This window comes from Ambystoma mexicanum, chromosome 13, assembly GCF_040938575.1.
Source record: "Ambystoma mexicanum isolate Mex_15411 chromosome 13, UKY_AmexF1_1, whole genome shotgun sequence".
Taxonomy (NCBI): domain Eukaryota; kingdom Metazoa; phylum Chordata; class Amphibia; order Caudata; family Ambystomatidae; genus Ambystoma; species Ambystoma mexicanum.
Genome location: NC_090938.1, coordinates 259,906,244 through 259,925,641, shown reverse-complemented (window position 1 = coordinate 259,925,641; position 19,398 = coordinate 259,906,244).

The window sequence follows — 19,398 nt, the reverse complement described above, 5'->3', positions numbered from 1 at the left end:
GCTTGATGTAGCCAGTCAGCATTCCTGCACTCACAGCTTGATGTGTATGCAGTGTTGGCATCTCTATATGCTATCACTGAGGGAACCATGGTCAGTTACTTCATCCCAGCCTAGTGAGATGGTCACATTCAGCATATCCAGCCATGTTCTGAGCCCAAACTTCAGTGGCAAGGATTGAGCCTGTCCCTGTTGGTGTGTTGAACCAGCATGGTACCTCTAGTGTTGATCAGTGTGTGGTGTCCTGATCTGCACCAAACACCACGCGGGAAGTGCTTTCCTGATTGATGCCAGCTGCCCTTGGGTAGGGGAATGTGTGTTGGGGGTTCTGCCCATCAACAGGTGCATGCTGTGGGCATCCCTCACCTTCCCCATGAGGAGTTAAACTGCGAGGCCAGGAGGCCCCAGAGACAAGTAACTGCACCAGGTTCATTGATCCAGTGATGGTGCTGATTGGGGCCCGAGCTTATGGGTACAAAGGTAACGGGGAACCTGTGACAGCCCAAGTTAAACCCTGGGGAGGGCCCTGGGGCAATTGATGTGAAAGTAACCCTCAGACTGGCACAGCATCACGAGGAACCTGGAGCTGCAAGGTGAGATTGAAGTGGCAATTATCAATACCAATCATCCATCCAGATGTCAGACAAAACCTGCTGGTCCAGTAGAGGTTTGGGGGACGCAGCGTCAGACTTCTTTTCTGCATGGTCATGAAACATGGCCATGCCCTTTTCAGCATCCACACTTGGGAGTCAAACAAGACCAGCGTGGAACACAACAAACGTGTTCCCAGTTCACTGCCCTCTAAGTCTGCTTGCTGTCCTCTGTGGCAACTTGTCGGCCGTTCACCTGGTGATGGTGGCCAGGATTGGGAAAGGTATATATGCGCCTTTTGCAAGACCACCAGTCCAATCACGAGCTCCAACTAGAGCCAACTACAAGTGCAGCAACTGCAATATAGACATGTTGACCTGGACTCACCATGGCTGCTGCCACCAGACTAGCCCCCAACAATTCCCTGATAGAGGATCTAAACTGAAACAATTCCATTCACAGGGACTTGAAAGAATCCTGTGACATTGACTGAAGCCACTACCTCCCCAAATTGGGGGTGACAAATTATCATGCCTGCTGCGTGGATTTGTGGCTGTTTGTCAGGCTCACTCACCTGAGCCGAAACATGATTTACCCATACTTGTGTGCACCATTGTAGGCACAGGACATTCACATCACTATGTACCATGTGTAGGAATATGTTTATGGCTCACTCATTGAGACAAGCATATGCCACTGGCTGGATCCTCACAGTAGCTGATTCTGCCTGAGCATAGCAATGGGGGTGCTGTGCACCTGCCTCAGGCTGATCTGCACGTCCTCTGGGACATTTGTGTGACAGAAGCAAACAGAGCATGCAAAGCCACAGCACTTGGGGGTGTACATGTCATCCACACGTGCACTGACAGGCCACACTGCACCAGGGGTGTGAGTGGCAGGGGAGAGACTGGCCTCAGGCACAACTGAAAGTGGGTGGGGTTACACCACGCACCATCACTAGTGAGGTGATAGGGGAGTTGACACCCTACAGAAGCTCATACTGAAATTCTATACAACCTGCTCGCTGGTGAAGGCTAAACAGAGGGCCAGCACTGGGGCAAACAACACCCACCTGTGTACACTCTTAACTGGCCACCAGTGAGCTTCCAGGATGCTTAGCCTCTGCTCTGCCTGTAGGGGGGAAACACCCATGTAAGGAGGCCAACCCAAGGAGCAATACGCTTGACACAGTCCCAAGGAAGGTGGAATCTATTTTCTAAAACTGTGGCGAATAATGTGGGTGGCAGGCCAGAATGGGGAAGGCTGTGTGGGTGGCCCCAGGCAGATCCACAATTCAGGACCAGGGATGAACACACCTGACGAGGGAGCATTGTACGCACAGATGGACTGGGTCCCCCTCTGGCAACATCAGGAAAGTTACATTAAAGATTGTGAGCACCAATTAATACATGTTAGGCACTCAGGGTTGCGGGCACAAGGTAGGGTATTATTGGCAGGCACACAAGTCTGGCACACCCACTGTCAGGTTTCGCAGTGGCCTGTGGGGTACCCTTGGATGCAAGGAGGGAAAGGGACAACAAGGGAGGAGGGGAAGGGCTGGAGTGTGAAAGTAGAAGTGGCCGAGCTGATGCAAAGGAGGAAAGAGGGCAAGAGGGACTAGGAGAAAGAGGAGACACAGAGAAGAATGGGCAGATGGGGAGCGGGGAGTGAGAGAGTCCGAGTGCAGCGCAAGGAGGAGATTTGCTGGCAGGGAGCTGAGGGGAGAGAAGGGACTCTTAGAGTGGGTGAGGGCTGAAAGAAGAGGGAAGAGAGGAAGACAGAGACAGAATGAGTAGAAAAGAAGGACGCAGGGGCAGAGAGACCGGGAGGCATACTGATGGAAAAATAGCACAGGTTGGGGTGAAGGAGGACAATAGGAGATGAGTGTAAAGGTCAGACTGGGGAAAAAAGGCCACCCGCTAAAGGGACTCCTAGGCTGTGCAGCACCCAACCTAAATGGTCAAAACACCACTGCAGGCAACCCCGAAAGAGACCCAGGTTTCCAATCCCCATGCATATAAAGCTGTGACAACCCCATTGCAGACTCTGCCCCACCCACCTACCCCCGTAGGACACAATGATGCATGTTCAGGTCAATGAGAGGCCTGTTCAAACGAAGGGGGCGGGAATCATAGGGTTTAGTACAAACAGATGAACAAAAGCTCTGAGGTGGGGATGGTGTTTCACATGCATGTGCCCACAATATACAGTCACATACAGTGCAGCCACTCACAGTGCCAGATTTGAACAATTGTGAAAAGAAAAGTCATGCAATACATTGTAAATGAGAAAACATACAGACAACCAACATTAAACAACAAGTGAGTTGTATGTGGAACACAGGTAAAGGCTGTCAGGTGTCTGCATGTGTCAAACAGTACAAATCTAGATGGTCCAAGTATGTTAAAATGTTCCTGTGGAGTGCAGGGAGATGTACGGGCAGGCTGCCCTGCCATCTCTTTGCTGATGTACACCTTTTGGCCAGGCACCCTGCTGGACAAAACAAGCTGGTCTTCCTGAAAACAAACACGGCTATGAGTAGCAGTACAACACTGCTATGGGCTGGCAGGGTGCCCCCAGGAAGGTAATCTGGGCTGCTGGGACATTGCATGGGGAGTGATCTTTGTCTGGCTTGGGCAAGGAAAGAGCCAGGTTTTGAGTGCCTTACGGAAGGAAAGCTGGTCCACCACATGGCAGATACTGAGTATGGGAGCCTTGACAAAGAAAGAGGTACCTCAATTCGAGAGGAATTGAGGGAAGGGATCAAATGTAGTGCAGAGTCTGATATGAGGTTTCTGTTATGTCAGTAGCCTCTGAGTCAGTGTTAGAGGTAGTCAAGGCACAACTCGTGGAGGGCACAGTTGGCTATGCAAATGGTCCTGAAGGTGGTAAATCAGTCGATGGGAATCCAGTGGAGCACCCAGATTGCAAGAGTCATGTGTTCCCTGGGGGTGAGTGCGAGGATGAGGCAGGCTGCGTTCTTCTGGATCTGTTTTAGCTTTCTGAGTTGATAGGCAGGGGCACACATATAAATGGAATAAGAGCCGTCTAGGCAGGAGAGGTTGATAGCCAACATTGCCTTGACTTGGTGAGGATAGGATATGGAAGGGAACAAACATTGAAGGATGTAGAGGTGGAGATGGCAGAATCTATAATGTGCAATTGTACATACAGCGTTAATGTGGTGAGAGAGTGTTCTGTCACAATCCATGGTGCATCCCAGGTTCTTTACTGAGCTGGATGAAGTGGGAGTAGCGTCTAGGGAGCATATCCAGGGAATGGGTTGCTGCAAGAGTGCTATATTACTTCAAATCAGGATTCTGCTTCCACCAGGATTTAGGAGGAGGTGGTTAGCTTCAAGGCAGTGTTTGGAAATCTTTGTGGCCCAAGGTGAGGTCACGATTGGGAGAAGCTGAGGTCTTGGGGATCTTTCAACGGTTGTGGGTGTCATGCGTGTAGCTGTAGAAGGTCATGTTATGTGAGCTGATAAGGGTGGGGAGTGGGCTCAGGCATAGGTAGGGTGGATAGGGAGTCCACCTGCAGGACCCTGTTGGAGACATGGCAGGGGGAGGAGAAGGGTGATAGGAAGAATATTTGTGAATGGTGTTACGGAGAATTCTCAGTAATGTGCTAATTTCCCTTACCTTTTGAAAACCCCAGCAACTTTGCTGGATTTCTAGGATTTAAATTTTCACCTAGAAAGAGTGTGAGCCTTTTTTCCCACTCTTTCATGTATTTTGATATGTGCTGTACTTTTGTGTTCTTCGGATATGGAGTTTTAAAATAACTCCATAGGCATCATCTTTTTCTAGTGTGTCAGATAGCACTTTCACTGCAGTGGCACAGGGGTGTCTTTCAGACTTCCCAAGGTTTAAATACCTTCTCTAGGACTGAATACTGTCACCCAGAGCATATAAAGTTAAATTGACTTTGCTAGTCTTTTTAAATTCATAGACTCAGCACACACTATTTTCCTATAGAGTGCTGGAGGTGTTGCCTAGCATCCCCTGTGTCTAAACACTCATGTAACCGTCAAATGTTACCCTTTCCTCTTCAAATGGCTGGTGGCAGTGGTTGTAAAACAAACTACCATTTTTTTTCCCGACCAAGAACCCCGGTAGCTAAAATTGGATCAGCCATGTTTTTCAATATGGCGCCCAAGACCCCTCTGTAAAAACAGACTCCGGTCATCTTTTTTCGCTGTTTCTTTTAGAGGAGGTCCTTCTTGTGTTAAACTCTGCGTGCCAAATGAGGTGTGGTCCCTTTGTTTGATGCCCTTTGGCGGACTTCAGTGCTGAAGCCCTCCTCTGGCGCCCGAGTATCTAGGGTGGACAAAATGTGCTTAGTCTCCTAGGAGACCTGAATGCACTCTGGTGTGATTGGCTGGCTGACTGTCCGGCAAGGACAGCCACCCTGCTGGGTGAGTGACAGCTAGGCTGGAATGAATGGGAGAAAACTGTTTAAAAGCAGGTCTCTGGGACTTGGAAGGCAGAGTCGACCACGGGAACGAAAGAACCGAAGACGAGCAGAAGGAAGACAACTGCTGCAACTCCTGGATGGTTGATTTGCCCGGTGAAGCCCTGCTGCCAGTCCGAATTTCCTGAAACTCCATCTATAGAGAAGCTCCTTCAAGGACGACTTCTTCCCTTGAGCTGGTGGGAACAACCAACTCGTAAGCCACCTTGACACCATCTCCATACTGGTCGAATTTTCATCAGAGTGCTGTTGAAAATCAGATAGCCAGTGAGAAGGATACCAGTTTGTGGACTTTAAGGCACTCACTCCTTAAAACCAACATTTTGCCAAGTTTGAGGCCTCTTCCCTGGGCAGTGCAGGAACCTCCCGATGTCCTCCTTCTTGTCCCCAACGACTGAAGCTCAGGAACAGCAAGATCTGCAGGAACTGCCAGGAACAACTGTCTCAGCTACAGCTTTTTTTTCATACCTAAGGTACTGTGCAAACGCGGTGTGGAAATCCTTTCTGCCACGGTGAAAGTTAGTGAAACTTTCCCCACTTTGGAGTCTTGTTCACCCCTAAACCAACATATAGCTCTTTTTCTGGCAAACTACTTCTAAGAACATTGCCAAAGACTTAACCGTTTATTACCAGAACTGTGTTATCCTATCCAAGACACTGAACCATTGACTTTGGCCCAGGCCTATTGAATCAAATTGCCTCTTCTAGTGAACTGAAACTATTTGCCATGCCTATGAAAGTAATTGTGCCTTAATTATTTTAACCTTTGTCTTTCTACCCCTTTTGAAAGTTACTGAAGTGCCATTTTACTCACACTTCAGGGGAGCCTAACTTGTTCAGAAACGTATTGGTTGTTTACCGTAGTGTATTATAGTGTGATATTGAGCTGCTTCTTACTAGTGGAATGTTTTCTAACCAAATGTGTAAATAAATGTATAATCTTTTATTATACTATACTTTATTATACTATTATTCAAGAAACCTTGAATAGTGTTTGTTTGAACTACTGTGATTGCAAGTCCTTTGTGTAACATTTTGTACTGCTCAGATCCCCCTTGAGATAAGTCTGGCTGCTCAGCCACTGCTACCACATAACTGTGTAGTACAGACGTGTACCAAAGGTGAGATTGTGCTTACACCTGTAGTCTTAATTGTGTGTAGTGTTCCCAAAAGGTACTGCATGTAATTCTGCCTAACACATGATCAGCAAGGTAAGAGGTGAACAATCTAAATACAGAGTCCATGATGCTTTGAGAGTGGATTCTGTTGATGGGGATGCTGTCATTGATCATGTAAAAGGCTGCCAATGGTTCAAGGAGGTTAAGTGCAGCGCAACCTTCTGAGTCTGCTGTCCTTTGTGGAAGTGCAACCAGAAACCCAAAGCACATGCATGGATGATCAAGGGGACATGCACACACAAAGACATGTGGTCCAACTCACATCTTCAGTGACAGTAACCATCACCAAATCACATGATCCATGCAAACCCTACGTGTGCCACTGCATGCTAATATTAGGGTCCAAACGTCACCAACCACAAACATGATTAACAGTGGACAACTTTGCCTGCTGGCAAAGCTGTTCTGCTGTGATTCCCTCGCCACCTCAACCTAACACTGTACCTCTGCATTGGGGAATGGTGGGCCAGTGTCCCGCACAGGGTTTTGGAACTATTTTGGAAAAGGATGCTGGGTGAACCCCTCAGGGACTGCAGGTACTAGCTGAGGCAAGATACCTGTAACAACATAGAACATTGGATTGGACCAGCTAAATGAGTCATACATGCAGACTGCACATGTTTACGCCAATGTAGAGTGTAATCTGCACCTGTATGTATGAGGCAGTTGCAGTCAAGTGAACCATGGCAGTTGGCTCCACTGCACATGGCTGAATGTCCAGTCCTCCACTCAGTAAGGCCTCGAGAGGACAATGGCACATCACTCAAGGTGAAAAAAAGATACAAGAAAAAGTGTCCGGCTTGGACGGTGGTACAACCAAATTATGTCCAGCCTGGGTGGGGAGGATGAATGGGGGGTTCTGGGTTGTCCACATAAGTTAAAAAAGGGGACCCCTCTATGTCTCAGTGAGTTTTCCACATATGATTCAGCAGCTGCATGAATGAGCATGAAGAGTCAGAAGAGTCTACAACCCTACCGAGGAGTGCCTGCAGCACCTGAGGATTCTCATGGGGGCACGACACCCTCCTCTTGCTCCTCCTCTTCTGCGTCTGGTGCATCATCACCTGAACCAAGACAGACAACATCATTCTGAGCAGAACATGCAAATGAGCATCACAATGCATACAAACACGAAATGACCAGCTACACATACATTACATATTGTAACTGAGCACACTGTAACCTGTACGCAAATGATGAATGGCATTCGGTGACCTGTGCAATCATGTCAGGACATATCAGGCTGTGCAACATGCATGTTTTGTGGGAACAAGAGTACATACATACATGATTGACAGTGATTCCCATCAGTGGGAAGATGGAGGTCTGTGCATCATCCTCTCCCTACTCTACTTGTCTTATTGCAACATATAGGAGTCTGACCTGTACATCTGCTGACCCAAAATGGCATTGAGACATATGTGTTGCCATGATCTCCCCAACCAACATTGCAACATTGCCCCCTTCCATACATGTGATTGGTCCCGATCACATGCATCTCAAACATGCGTGAGGTGAGAACATGAAAATGACCAAGGCACGCTTGCAGGTCTACTGCTCCATTGACACTCCAAATGTGGAATGTACTACACTGAAACACCTATTGGCCATCCACAGCTCATCCCATGTGGACACGGCCTCATGCATCTATGCACTGACATTGTTGCTTATCGTGTTCACTGGCAGCCAGGGCCAGGGAATGGGTGGCTGTGACATCATGCACACATTGCTGTGATTCCCTGTCAGTCATGATTAGCATTCACAATAGCCTATATGCATATATGACACTGTGAATGTGTCCGATGAGATGTGTGTTGCATGCATTTGCCACACATATGAGTGCTGGCACAGCAGTGAAGCCCAGCAGACAGTGAGATGTACGTGACACCAAAACGTACCATGCACAGAAACCACAAAACCACCACCCATAATGCATGTTATCTGATGGAAGTGTACACTGTGCATTCATGCAGTGCCCATGGATGGCTGGCAACTGTAGCCAACTGTATATATATATGTAACACGGTTTATAGACATAATTTCGAAATCAAAAATTTCGAAAGTCAAAAAGTCGAAAAAAAAATGTCGATTTTTTATGACGTTTTTTTTTCGAAATGGGGGGGTTCCCCCCCAACCCCTATTTTTTCTTTTTTTTTTGTTTTTACCTATTTTTTTTATATAAACTAGAGCCCAAAAAAAAATATCGAAAAAAAAAATAATTCGACATTTCTTTTTTCGACATTTTTGATTCGACATTTTTGACATTCGAAATTTTGTATTCGATATTATGACTGGACACCATGTAACACATATATGAGCATGTCTTGCAAAATTATCAACGCATACGATACGCCAAATGCCACTCACAAGATGTGTCCACATATGCATCCCTTCTTCCCAGTCATGCACCTGTTCACTGCTGATCCTTCCTCTTGTGACCTCTCTGAAAAGAGTCAGTTCCTCATCCTTGGGTGGCCGCCCCCAGCGGCCTTGGAAAAGGCTAGTTTGCCACTGAGCTTCTCCTTACTCTGCTGAATGAGGTCATCCATCCATTTAGCAGTGCACCTCTCCACACCACAAGCATTAATGCAGTTCATGACCTCCTGCGAAATCCTCATTCACTGAGTGGGAGTATGGGTGCTGCCAGCCAAGGGGTAGAGGTCCCCATCGTGTTCAGGCGTATACTCTGTGAGGATTTGAAGCTCCTCATTGGTGAAATGCTTCTTTATTGGTGGCCCCATCTCTTTTATCGGTTCCTGATCATGTGGTGGTGCCTCTTCCTGCTCTGCAGAGTGTCCCCTCTTGGCCCTAGTGGCCCTTGCTGGTGCTGTGCCAGCTAGAGAGCTTCAACAATGGGCCTCATTATGAGTTTGGAGGCAGCCATGGCACTATTAGTGCCATGGCTGCCTCCAAACTCATGTCTGGATCTGGTTTCTTGGATTGGGGACTTATCGGGTCATTCCAAGCTTGGAGGACGCGGTAAATCCCCAATCTGAAAACCATTCCCCATTCCCATTCGATCCCCCATAGGGATCAATGGGAATGTGGAAGGAGCTAATAACGGGCCCACAAATAGCGGGCCTGTTATTAGCTCCTTGGTCCCTTAGCGGCTCCCGCTAAGGGCGGCTGGTAAAACCAGCCGGCCTTAGAGGGACTCGCTAAGGGACCTTGGAATGCAGCGGTAAGGGGTTAACGGCACCGGCATCCTTACCGGTGCTGTTAAACCCGTACCACCGCTCTCGTAATGAGGCCCAATGTCTTCATCCTGGTGCAGGGTCACCTGTGGGCTGAGACTCACTGAGTCCTCCTCCTGGGTATCAGGTAATATTATCCCCATATATATGGTCGTCGTAAATAATATCGCCGGGAAAAGGTTGCGGCGATATTATATTGGTGACCATATATATGGGGACAGGGGCAAAAAAAAAAAACGCCCATTTGTCGGCGATATTTTTTCATGGCGAGATTTTTGTGGCGACATTATTACATGGAACCTCCTCATGGGGCTGGGGCATGTGTGTCCTCACCATGTACCCATCCTGGAGCTGGGGCACATGTGTACTCACCATGTCCCCATCCTCTCCCTTTCGGAGCCTTCCAACTCATGGTACAGCCAAACATAAAAGCACATCCCCAAAATATTGTGCCCCAAAATAATACAGGCGATGTGATGGACAACACATATGAGTGGTCCTGCAAGGCTCCAAGGCACCACAAGGAAGAAAATGAGGTACACAATGCGTAGAGGGCTCCACAAGTCACGCAGCAAAAGAAAGTGCAATGCACAATGCGTAGAGGGCTTTGCAAGTCACCCAGAAAAAGAGTATTTGGTATGCGATGCGTAGAGAGCTGTGCAAGTCACACAGAAAAAGAAAATATGGTACGCAATGCATAAAGGGCTCCACAGTTCACCCAGAAAAATAAAATGTGGTACTCAATGCATAGACGTCTCTGCAGAAAATGAAAATGCAGTATACAATGCATATGGTCACCCACAACCAAAAAAAAATACAATACATGGTGTCTATGGTAACCTCCAAACAAAGAAATGCAGTACAGGATGTGTATGGTCACCCCTAACCAACCAAAATGTGTACAATCAAAAATATGCGTAGGGAAAAAAAAAGGCATACACGCAATGTGAAGGCAACAGCTTGTGAAGCACCCCCAAATGTGTGTCAGCAATAGTAAATCCTATGTCTCCGTACCTTCTCACACTCAACTGGTAATGCACATTGTACCTCTCAAATCGCCTCGTCATTTCCGTGGGCCACGTAGGCATGCTGAGTGCAGCACATAGCACGTAACTCATGTGCTAAGGCCCCTTACTCTTTTATCGTCTGCCTCAGATGTGACATGCACAGAGATCTTATTTTTTCCTCTGTGCCAATATCCTTGCTCAGGCTCCTGCCTATATTGCCTTACACACTCACCATATCCTGTTGCCTGGTAGAATATAAGTGCCTGCTGTTCACCAGCACTGCCTTGGAGTGCCAGCTGATCTGCCATTGCCTGTTCTCCTGTGTCAGCTCTGTGACCAGCTTGGGACTTCCACCACCACAGAACATCGTCAGGACCCACCTCGCCCATCCCTGCCTGACGGATTGCCATATCTGCTCCATTATGCTCTTCTACATTGAGTGACAACCCCATGGCAGCAAGGCAGAGGGCTGTCAACTTCACCCCTATCACAGTTGGCATCCTGGTGCATTGGGTCCTGACACATGTTGTTTCCCTCTTCAACCCAGCAATGCATCTTGGGGCAGATGGACTTCATTGGATCTGGGAACATATTGCAAATGCCATCAACGCAGAGGGGGTGGCAGTTTGTTCAGAGAAGACCGTAAGAAAGCACAGGGAGGACCTCAAGCACCGGAGCCATAATAAGGTGAAGATAGCCCTCGAGGACAGTGCCACCATGGAGGTGGACTGTGTGGGCTGCTATTTGATGTCATCTCTTGATTTGTGGGTCCTCGAGAGGTTCTACACAGAGCTCCACACCCAGATCCTTCACTGACCCATCCAGAAGCTGCTGTTGAGTATCCATGGGGTGCACTGATGTACAGTGTATGTGTATCATGCATGTGTATGCATGGTTGCATGTACTCCCTTCTGCACACAGCATGTGTGTTGCACTGAACTACACCGGCATTCATCCTCTGGCCGATGCCATGCATAAATGTTGGCAGACATCTATGAAGTGCACAAGCACAGGTATGTGCACTGTCAGCTCTTGGTGCGTGTGCATGTAATGTTAGATGGCGACAACAAGTGTTCTGACAGGTAAACGTGGCAAATTACAATGTCGAGGGACATGCAGGCATAACACCTTTATGGGTTGCACATTCGCAAGTGAAGATTTCACCATCCGCACTCAGCAGCTGAGACTGACACAAGTGTATTTCATGTTTGTACATTGACATCTCGGGGATGGGTGTTTGATCTGTCAACCCACTGGATGGGGTGCCAGAGATGTATTTATTTTATGTATTGAACATTTGTATGGAGCCCATACAGCAGAAAGTGTTTCCAGGCACCACAAGACAAAAGAGGGGCGAGGGAACAGAGGGGGAAAAAGGACAACAATAACAGTCCTACAAGGCCTTGTGACATTTGGATTGTGCAAGTGCAGAATGAAGAAGTGCAGAGGGGAGGGGGAAGGTCAGGGGAAGGGATGAGATAGGGAGAGGGTAATGGGGAGAAGTGCAGGGTGGAGGGACCCAGGTACTGAGCAAGTGCTAAGGGGAGCCCAAGAGGGTAAGTGCAATGGTCTAACCAGGGGATGAGATAGTGTGAGGGAGGGGTGGACAGCCTCATTAGGCTGGTCAGGAAAGGGTGCCAGAGGGAAAGTGCTGGTAGGGAGGGGTACATGTGAGACTGGTCAAGGTGGGCATGATCCCAGTAAGATTCATAAGGGGCACAGGCAACCAGTCACAGTGGTCATGGGGAACTAGCAGGGGAGGGTGTGATGGAAGGAGGATGAGAAGAGGAAGGTCTTGAGGAGCTCCCAGAACTTAATGAGATCTGGCTGAAGTTGGAGAGGTGCAGGGAGGCTGTTCCAGAGTGAGACTCCTGCTGAGGGAAGAGATCTACCCCCCACTTTCTGCTTGAAAAAATGTCTAGTCTGCAGAGGGTTGGAGATAGAGGACCGAAGAACTCTAGTATAGAGGTATTTAGGGAGAGAGAGTTGGATGTAACGGGCCCGTGAATTTGACTCTTGCAACCACTGAGAGCCAGTTGAGAAATTGTAAGGCTGTAGAGATGCAGTCCCTGGGCTTGAGGCCAAGGATAAGTCTTGCAGTCCTATTAGTTTAAGAGGGCAAAGTGAGGAGAAGGGTAGATTGAGGAAGATGCTGTGACAGTAGTCGAGCCTTGAGAGGACCAGAGCTCTAGAGACATTGAGTTTCCGGGAGAATACCTCTAAGGAGGTGAAGCTGATAATGTGCCTTCTTGGAAAGGTCAGTAATATGAGGGAAGAAGGAGAGTGAGGAGTCTAAGATGACACACACGTTTTTTGGAGAGCAGCCAGAGTGTAGCAGGGAAGGAAGGGATAGGAGTCCCAATGACAAGGATCTTTGTCTTGCGGGCATTAAGGCAAAGATCATTAGCAGCACACCATTCCTGGATAGCAGTCAGACAATCGGGAAGGAGAGAGGAAGGAGAGGAGGAAGGACATTTAAAGGAGAGCTGTGTGTCAACAGCATAACACTGGAAATGAGGAGAGAAGGTGGAAATCAAGTGGAACAGCAGGGCACAATATATAGTTAAAAGCTAGGGCAAGAGGATAGAGCCCCGAGGGACACGACAAGTCAAGAGTGAGGTGGGGGAGTGAAAATTGCCTATTTTCACTTTCTGAAGGCCGATTTGAGAGAAAAGAGGTCAACCAGTCCAATGCCCATTCCGTGATGCCAAGGGTATCATAGAGTCAATTTATGAGGATGGATTCAAAGGTAGTGGACAGATCCAGGAGAATAAGGGCAGAGGAGTGGAATTGAGGCTTAAGAGCAAGTCATCACGGGTGTTCAGGAGAGCAGTTTCCGTGTCTCTGGCTGTTTTGAAGCCAGACTAATGGTCATGGAGGCAGCCAAATAATTCAGTGTGGTGGATAAGTTGGGAGATCACCATATTTTCCAGGAGTTTGACCAAGAAAGGGGTAGTGGAAATCGGGTGGTAGTTAGCCAGGGAGGAATGGTCCGCAGAAACCTTTATTAGGAGGGGGTGCACAAGGGAAAGCATGAAAGGTAAAGGGAAGGAGCCAGCAGAAAAAGGGTGATTACAGAACTCAGCCAAGGAGAGAGCAAGAGCCACAATGTTATCTTTGATAGTTCTTGAAGAGCAGGATAGTACCTGTTTGGAGGAGACTTTCATAGTGCTGCCTAGATTAGAAACCTCATCAGGTGCTATGGGAGAGAAGGAGGAGAGTAGGAGTAAGGGAGTAGGGGGGGTCAAGGAAGGACAGAATGCAGGTGGGTGACAGAGGGGGGCGGAGGCGATAGAGGACAGGCTGTCCTGAGTTTTGGTTGTGAAGTGAGAGGCCAATGCTGTTCACAGGGCCTGAGAAGGAAGTGGAGAGGTGGAGACATTGGTAGAATTGGCCAGTTCATTACAGATTTCAGCCATGTTGTTAGAGGCCTCAGAAATGGGGGATTGGATATGGACCTGTTTCTTAGAGTGGATTGAGAGTCTGTGTTGTCTTTGGAGCAGGCGTCAGGCCAGTTTGTCAGAATATGTGCAGGAAGCCAACCACTTTTGTTTCCGCAGATTTACACTTGTTTTATATTTTTTTTTTACATTTTTAAAGTGCTCACACAGCCCGGTGGCATTGAGGCGCTGCATTTCAGCAAGGCTAGATCGGAGTCATGCCAGTTATTATGATATTATATGATAGGTTATTTATAACGCGCTTAATACCCAGAGGTTTCCAAGCGTGGAACTGGGGATCGAACCTGTGATGCTCTGTGTCGTCTTGCTTGCAAGGCGAGCACATTGCCGCTGAGCTATCGTCCTGAGAGTTAGAAACTGACTTCATACAGATCCTCATGGCAGGGGCAAGGATATCAAGGGTGTTGGAAATGGAGAGGTGAAGGTTAGTAAGAGATGAGTCAGCGTGAGAGTGGATCGAAGGAATTGGGCGGAGAAGGAAGCGGCAAAAGCAGCAACTGCCACTCGTTTCATCAGTCGAATGCCGGAGGAGACTGGCAGTGTGGGTAGAGGCTTAGCCGGGGAGCCCAGGAGCTCAAGATGGGAGGAGAGGAGAGTGTGGTTAGTCCAGGAGAGGGGAGTGGTGAAAGGGTTGCAGAGGGAGATATTAGCATAGATGAGCGCATCCGAGGTGTGACAGGCTGAATATGTCAGACCCGAGGGAAAAATGGTGAGGGAGAGAGAGGCACAGAGATTGTGGAAAAGTATAGTGGCTGTATCAGGAGAATATAGATGGACATTGAAGTCTCAGAGGGAAAGAAGCTTAGAGGTAGAGATTAAAAGAGAGGAGGCAATGTCAGCCCACTCAGAGGAAGGGGGAGATAGGCCCATGAGGCCTGTAGATGGTAGCAAAAGTGATCGAGAGGGTATGAGAGATGCAGAGCTTACAGACAAGACCGATTGGGCCTGGGCTTGGAGAGGATCTTTTGGCCCTCAGGATGAAATGTGTCAAAAACAGGGATAGAGCTGGCCTTGAACCATGTCTCAGTGAGAACGAGGACGTCAAGGTAAAAGTCTTCAAGGAGGTGACAGATGTCTGAGGAGTGTTTGACAGCAGAGCAAGAGTTGAGGGCAGCTAAGTGAAGCTGGTTTCCACCTTTAAAGGTCTTTTCAGCTGGGGTACAGAGGCGGCACTGCCACTGTGTTTTGCTTTATGGGGTCACACAACATTGGAGTGTGGTCTTTCCCAGGAGGTCAGGGCCATGGGCCAGATGTGCCATTATGATCCTTTAGACTGCAGGGTTGTCTGAAGTTGTAACCTGGGCATGAATGTTTGCTTCAGAACGCTGTCTGGCTCCAGAGGTCCGGATGGGCCACAATCCTGTATGTACTTCTGATGTGTCCATGAGGAGGCATGACACTTTTGGACAGTCCACCTCCTCCGTCATCACCTAGGGTACACAGTTCACAAGTGGGCATTGTTGACCTTCTTCTGACACACTTTTGACAGTATGTAAGGGTCCTGTCTGCCCTCCACCTGAAACTCACCTACACAACAAGTCTCTGCATATCCCCAGGAGAGAGAAGGGCCATGCACCATGCAATGTCCCAAGATGGACAAGGACCATGCACCATGCAATGTGCCCACACAGCTCTGCCTGCTGGGGGCACTCGTCTGAGGTGGTGAGTGCTTTTGCAGTCCAGAAGGGTTGCTGGCCGTCTAATGACACGCATTGGTGTGTGCTGCAACAGCAGGGCAGCCTGTCTGTCTGACTCCCTGCATTTCACAGGTTAATCTTGCACCCTTGGTTAATCTTGGGTTGGACTGCATGTCCACTCATGGCTTTTGAGACAGGCATTTACATGCCACCTGTGTAGTGATGGTGATGACTCGAGGGTGTGCCTCTTCTGGGAGTGCCCCCTTACATTGGTGTCTCTCCCCTCCAAGCAGGGCAGAGGCAGATCAGGTCAACAGCAATCCAGTGCTAATGTGAGAGTACAAGGATGGTGATCTAACCACAGGACCTGGCAGACACACATTGGGTGTCTTGCCCATGTACCTCTATACTGAGCTCGGTTTCCAACTGCAGTTCAGGGTGACAACAGTTCCACGGGTGCCAGCCTGACCATCCCCACACCAGTAGTGTGTGCATGGGCAACAGCAGCACCCTTCTCACAAGATTGTTGCCTGGGCCCAGGCTTTTCGTCCCACTCATCCAGTTAGGCCATTGGTGCATGCATGACCAACAGGATTGGGACATCTATTGACACTGAGTTCATATGGACAGGCCCAAGGGTGTGATGCTCATCCCAGCCCACCCACCTAGGCTCTTGTCACCTGGCCATGTACTCATATCAGAGATGGCAGACTGCTACATCAGTGCATGTTACTTGAGTGGATCATCATTATATGACTAGAAGTCCCTCAGTCACATTGAGTAATGTGGGATATACACTGTGCACAGTCCCATTTCATCATCCAACAGTGGACCCAGGGCATCTGTCATTATGTGGTCATCTAACCACCACCACCCAGGGGTCACAGGTCAGGTTGATGGGCCTCAGACTGCAGACAGTGGTATGTGTGGTGAATCCTATGGATCCCTCACTGAAACCCTACCTAAAGTATCCTCCTGGGTGGCAAGGGAAAGGCATATACTTCCTGATCCTGACCTTGGGGGTGGTGTACTGCATGAGGATCACCTGGGAGGAGAAAAAGGGTCAGGAGAGTGAGGGATACCTATGGGATGAGGCACAGCATTTAAACTCTTTTCAAGGGTACATCCTGTCAATTCCACATTCTGTAATGGCTTGTTGCCATCATGATCCTATTGTTCAACAAGTAGACCATCTGAATGGGAACAAATTCAGCCATGATATCCTGTTATAACGCAAGACAGGCATGTGGTTATAAAATCTCCTAGCCCCCAAGAACCTAATAAGAGGAAGTTGTATAATAATAGAAATAGTAAGACCTAAGATTCATGTTCCTTTTCCCGAAGCAGCCTTATGATTGATACTTGTGCTATCCCTTTGTTAAATATTGTAGGAAGTGGAAATCAAGTTTGCAGAGTGGAAAAAGTTAAGAAAACAAACTTTTTCATTAGAGACTTCAAGTCCCATGTTTCCCTCATTAGTGGGACGAGGAAGAGAGATGCAGTGGAACAAGGGTGTAAGAAGTGGTCAGTTAATCAACAAGAATGGCCTACACCTGAGGGATACTGGGCAGCTTAAAAGGCCCCCTCAGGTGCAGGTAATTGAGAAGCAGGGGAAGCAGGACTGGAGAAGGCAGTGTGAGACGTATATGGTGTGGGACGAAGAAGTAGAGGAACCAGAAAACGCTAGGACCGTTGTGAGTTCTGAGAGGGACTGTGCCTCTATGATGCCAAACTGCAGAGTTCAAGCAGGGGAAGAAATGTTTACCCAAGAAGACTATGTTGTGCAGAGCTTTCGCAGCAGGAAGCAAACATTGTGTCAGCTGTCAAGAGGTCTCAGGTGGCAGGATTGCACCAGAGACTCTCGGGAGTCAGAGCAACTCCAAATCAGTGTGGCAAAGGCTGCAGCTACCAAATGGAGATGGTGGCCCTGGTTGGAAGAAGTCACAGAGCCAACCTTCCTGCGTACATGGAGAGGAGCTCCTGAAAGCAACTTACCTACAGGGCACTCAGGTGCAGGCCGCGTGTTCCACGCAGACGAGCTTGTGAAAAGAGGAGTAAACCATATTACGAATACTGAACTGCTGTTAACCTATGAGAACAAGCTAATAAGCATCATGAATACCGAATTATTGCAAACCTACAAAGGTAAGCTAATAAACCTTATGAATATCGAACTGCTGCAAACTAACAAAGACAAGCTAATGATTTGTACAAAAACAGACCTGTGGCAAACTTACAAAAGTGGCTGATATTAAACCAAACAAAGCCTAGAAATGACATTTTGAGTTTGGACAAACACCAACCACCCGATGGAGATGCCTTATCAGAAACCCAGGCATACAACCAGTACCCAAGCCAAGAAGCTTTGAGAAACAGTCAACATCAGTCTGACAAAGGTTGCCAAACACCAGAGAGAAATGTTGGAAAGCCCCAGGGTTGTATAGGTTGTAACTCAGGGGTTGGGATACCTATTAGTGTGGTTGATATAAGCTCACAGTGCTGCAGCCAAGGCAAAAGAATGAAAATACTTTATCCTGAACATTATTTTTTGGTATGGATGCAGAAGGGAAAAGAAAGGTGGAAACAGGCTGCCCTTCTGGAGTTAGATTTCCAGAGGGAGTTAAGCATTGTTTGTGGACAAGTCCTAATCAGGATCAATGTGAATGTTCTATCCCTTGAAGCTGCTAACATTGTTATGCTAAAGAAGGCTAATGAAGTTGTTATCCTACTGTGAAGGTTACCATTGAAGCACTTAACTGTGTTGGTTCTGAAGAAGTAGATGGGCAGGTGAGCATACCCGTAGGGCAAGAAGTGATTGCAGAGAAGAAAACTGGTGAAAGGGGACGCCACGTAGTAGATGGTACAAGTGCTGAAGAGTGGTACTATTAGAAAGCAACATGTTAAGTTGTGACATTTGGGGAATAATTGTGAAAGCTGTTTGAAGGAAAGTTACAATTCTTCCTGCAGGAGTGAGAGCTTATGACTTTGTCAAGGTACTTTATTGAACCAACAGAACTTTGTGTTAAATCTGATTTCCTTGGTTTCTTTTGAACTGTGGAGAAAACCCTTCTTGGATCTGGGGAAGGGACGTTCGCACTGTCCACAAACAGAGACATTGATCATAGTGTCATCCAGGGTATATGTTGAAATATATCTATTGAATTAAGTTACCATGTAATACCTTTTTGCTTTGATTGTTTTATGAGTGTGAGGGTTAGAAATCCCTTGGTGAGAGTGTTCCCTCTAGTTTCCTTTAGGCAGGGAAATCCTTGTTAGGGTAGGGATAGTGAGTCGTTTATTCAACCTGTTTTAATGAATAAAATGGCAGAAAACTCTTTACAACACCTCACATTTATGACCCCTCACATATGGCACTAGCAGACCTCAGCAAAGTGTTGGTGGCTGTAGGCCACACCCTGGCTGGTGGCCTTATAGCTAGCCATGCCTCATGGCCAAACCTCCATGGGTTCCTTCGGCCAGTACATTTTGCCAGGCACACTTTCCAATGTGGCTGGGCCAGGCCCTGCAGATTGCCTGATGTGCAGCTGTACCAAATTTTCTGCAGCCATGCTCCATGGCACCCACTCTGTGCATACATTGTAGTATGTGGTTGATGTCTCCCTGTGTGATGGATTGAAGATTAGGGCACCTGGCAGAGCCCTGAAAAACCCAGGTGGGTATACTTAAATTAACAAAAATTTCAGGGTGAGAGGTCACATAGTTCCAACATTATAGCAAATATAACAGTCACTTTTTACTGCATTATTCTTCACAAAATGTATTTAATGACATCTGGATAATGTTGGTGGGGATAGAGCACATATAGGTATGATCCAGTAAGACAGGCTGAATCTCAA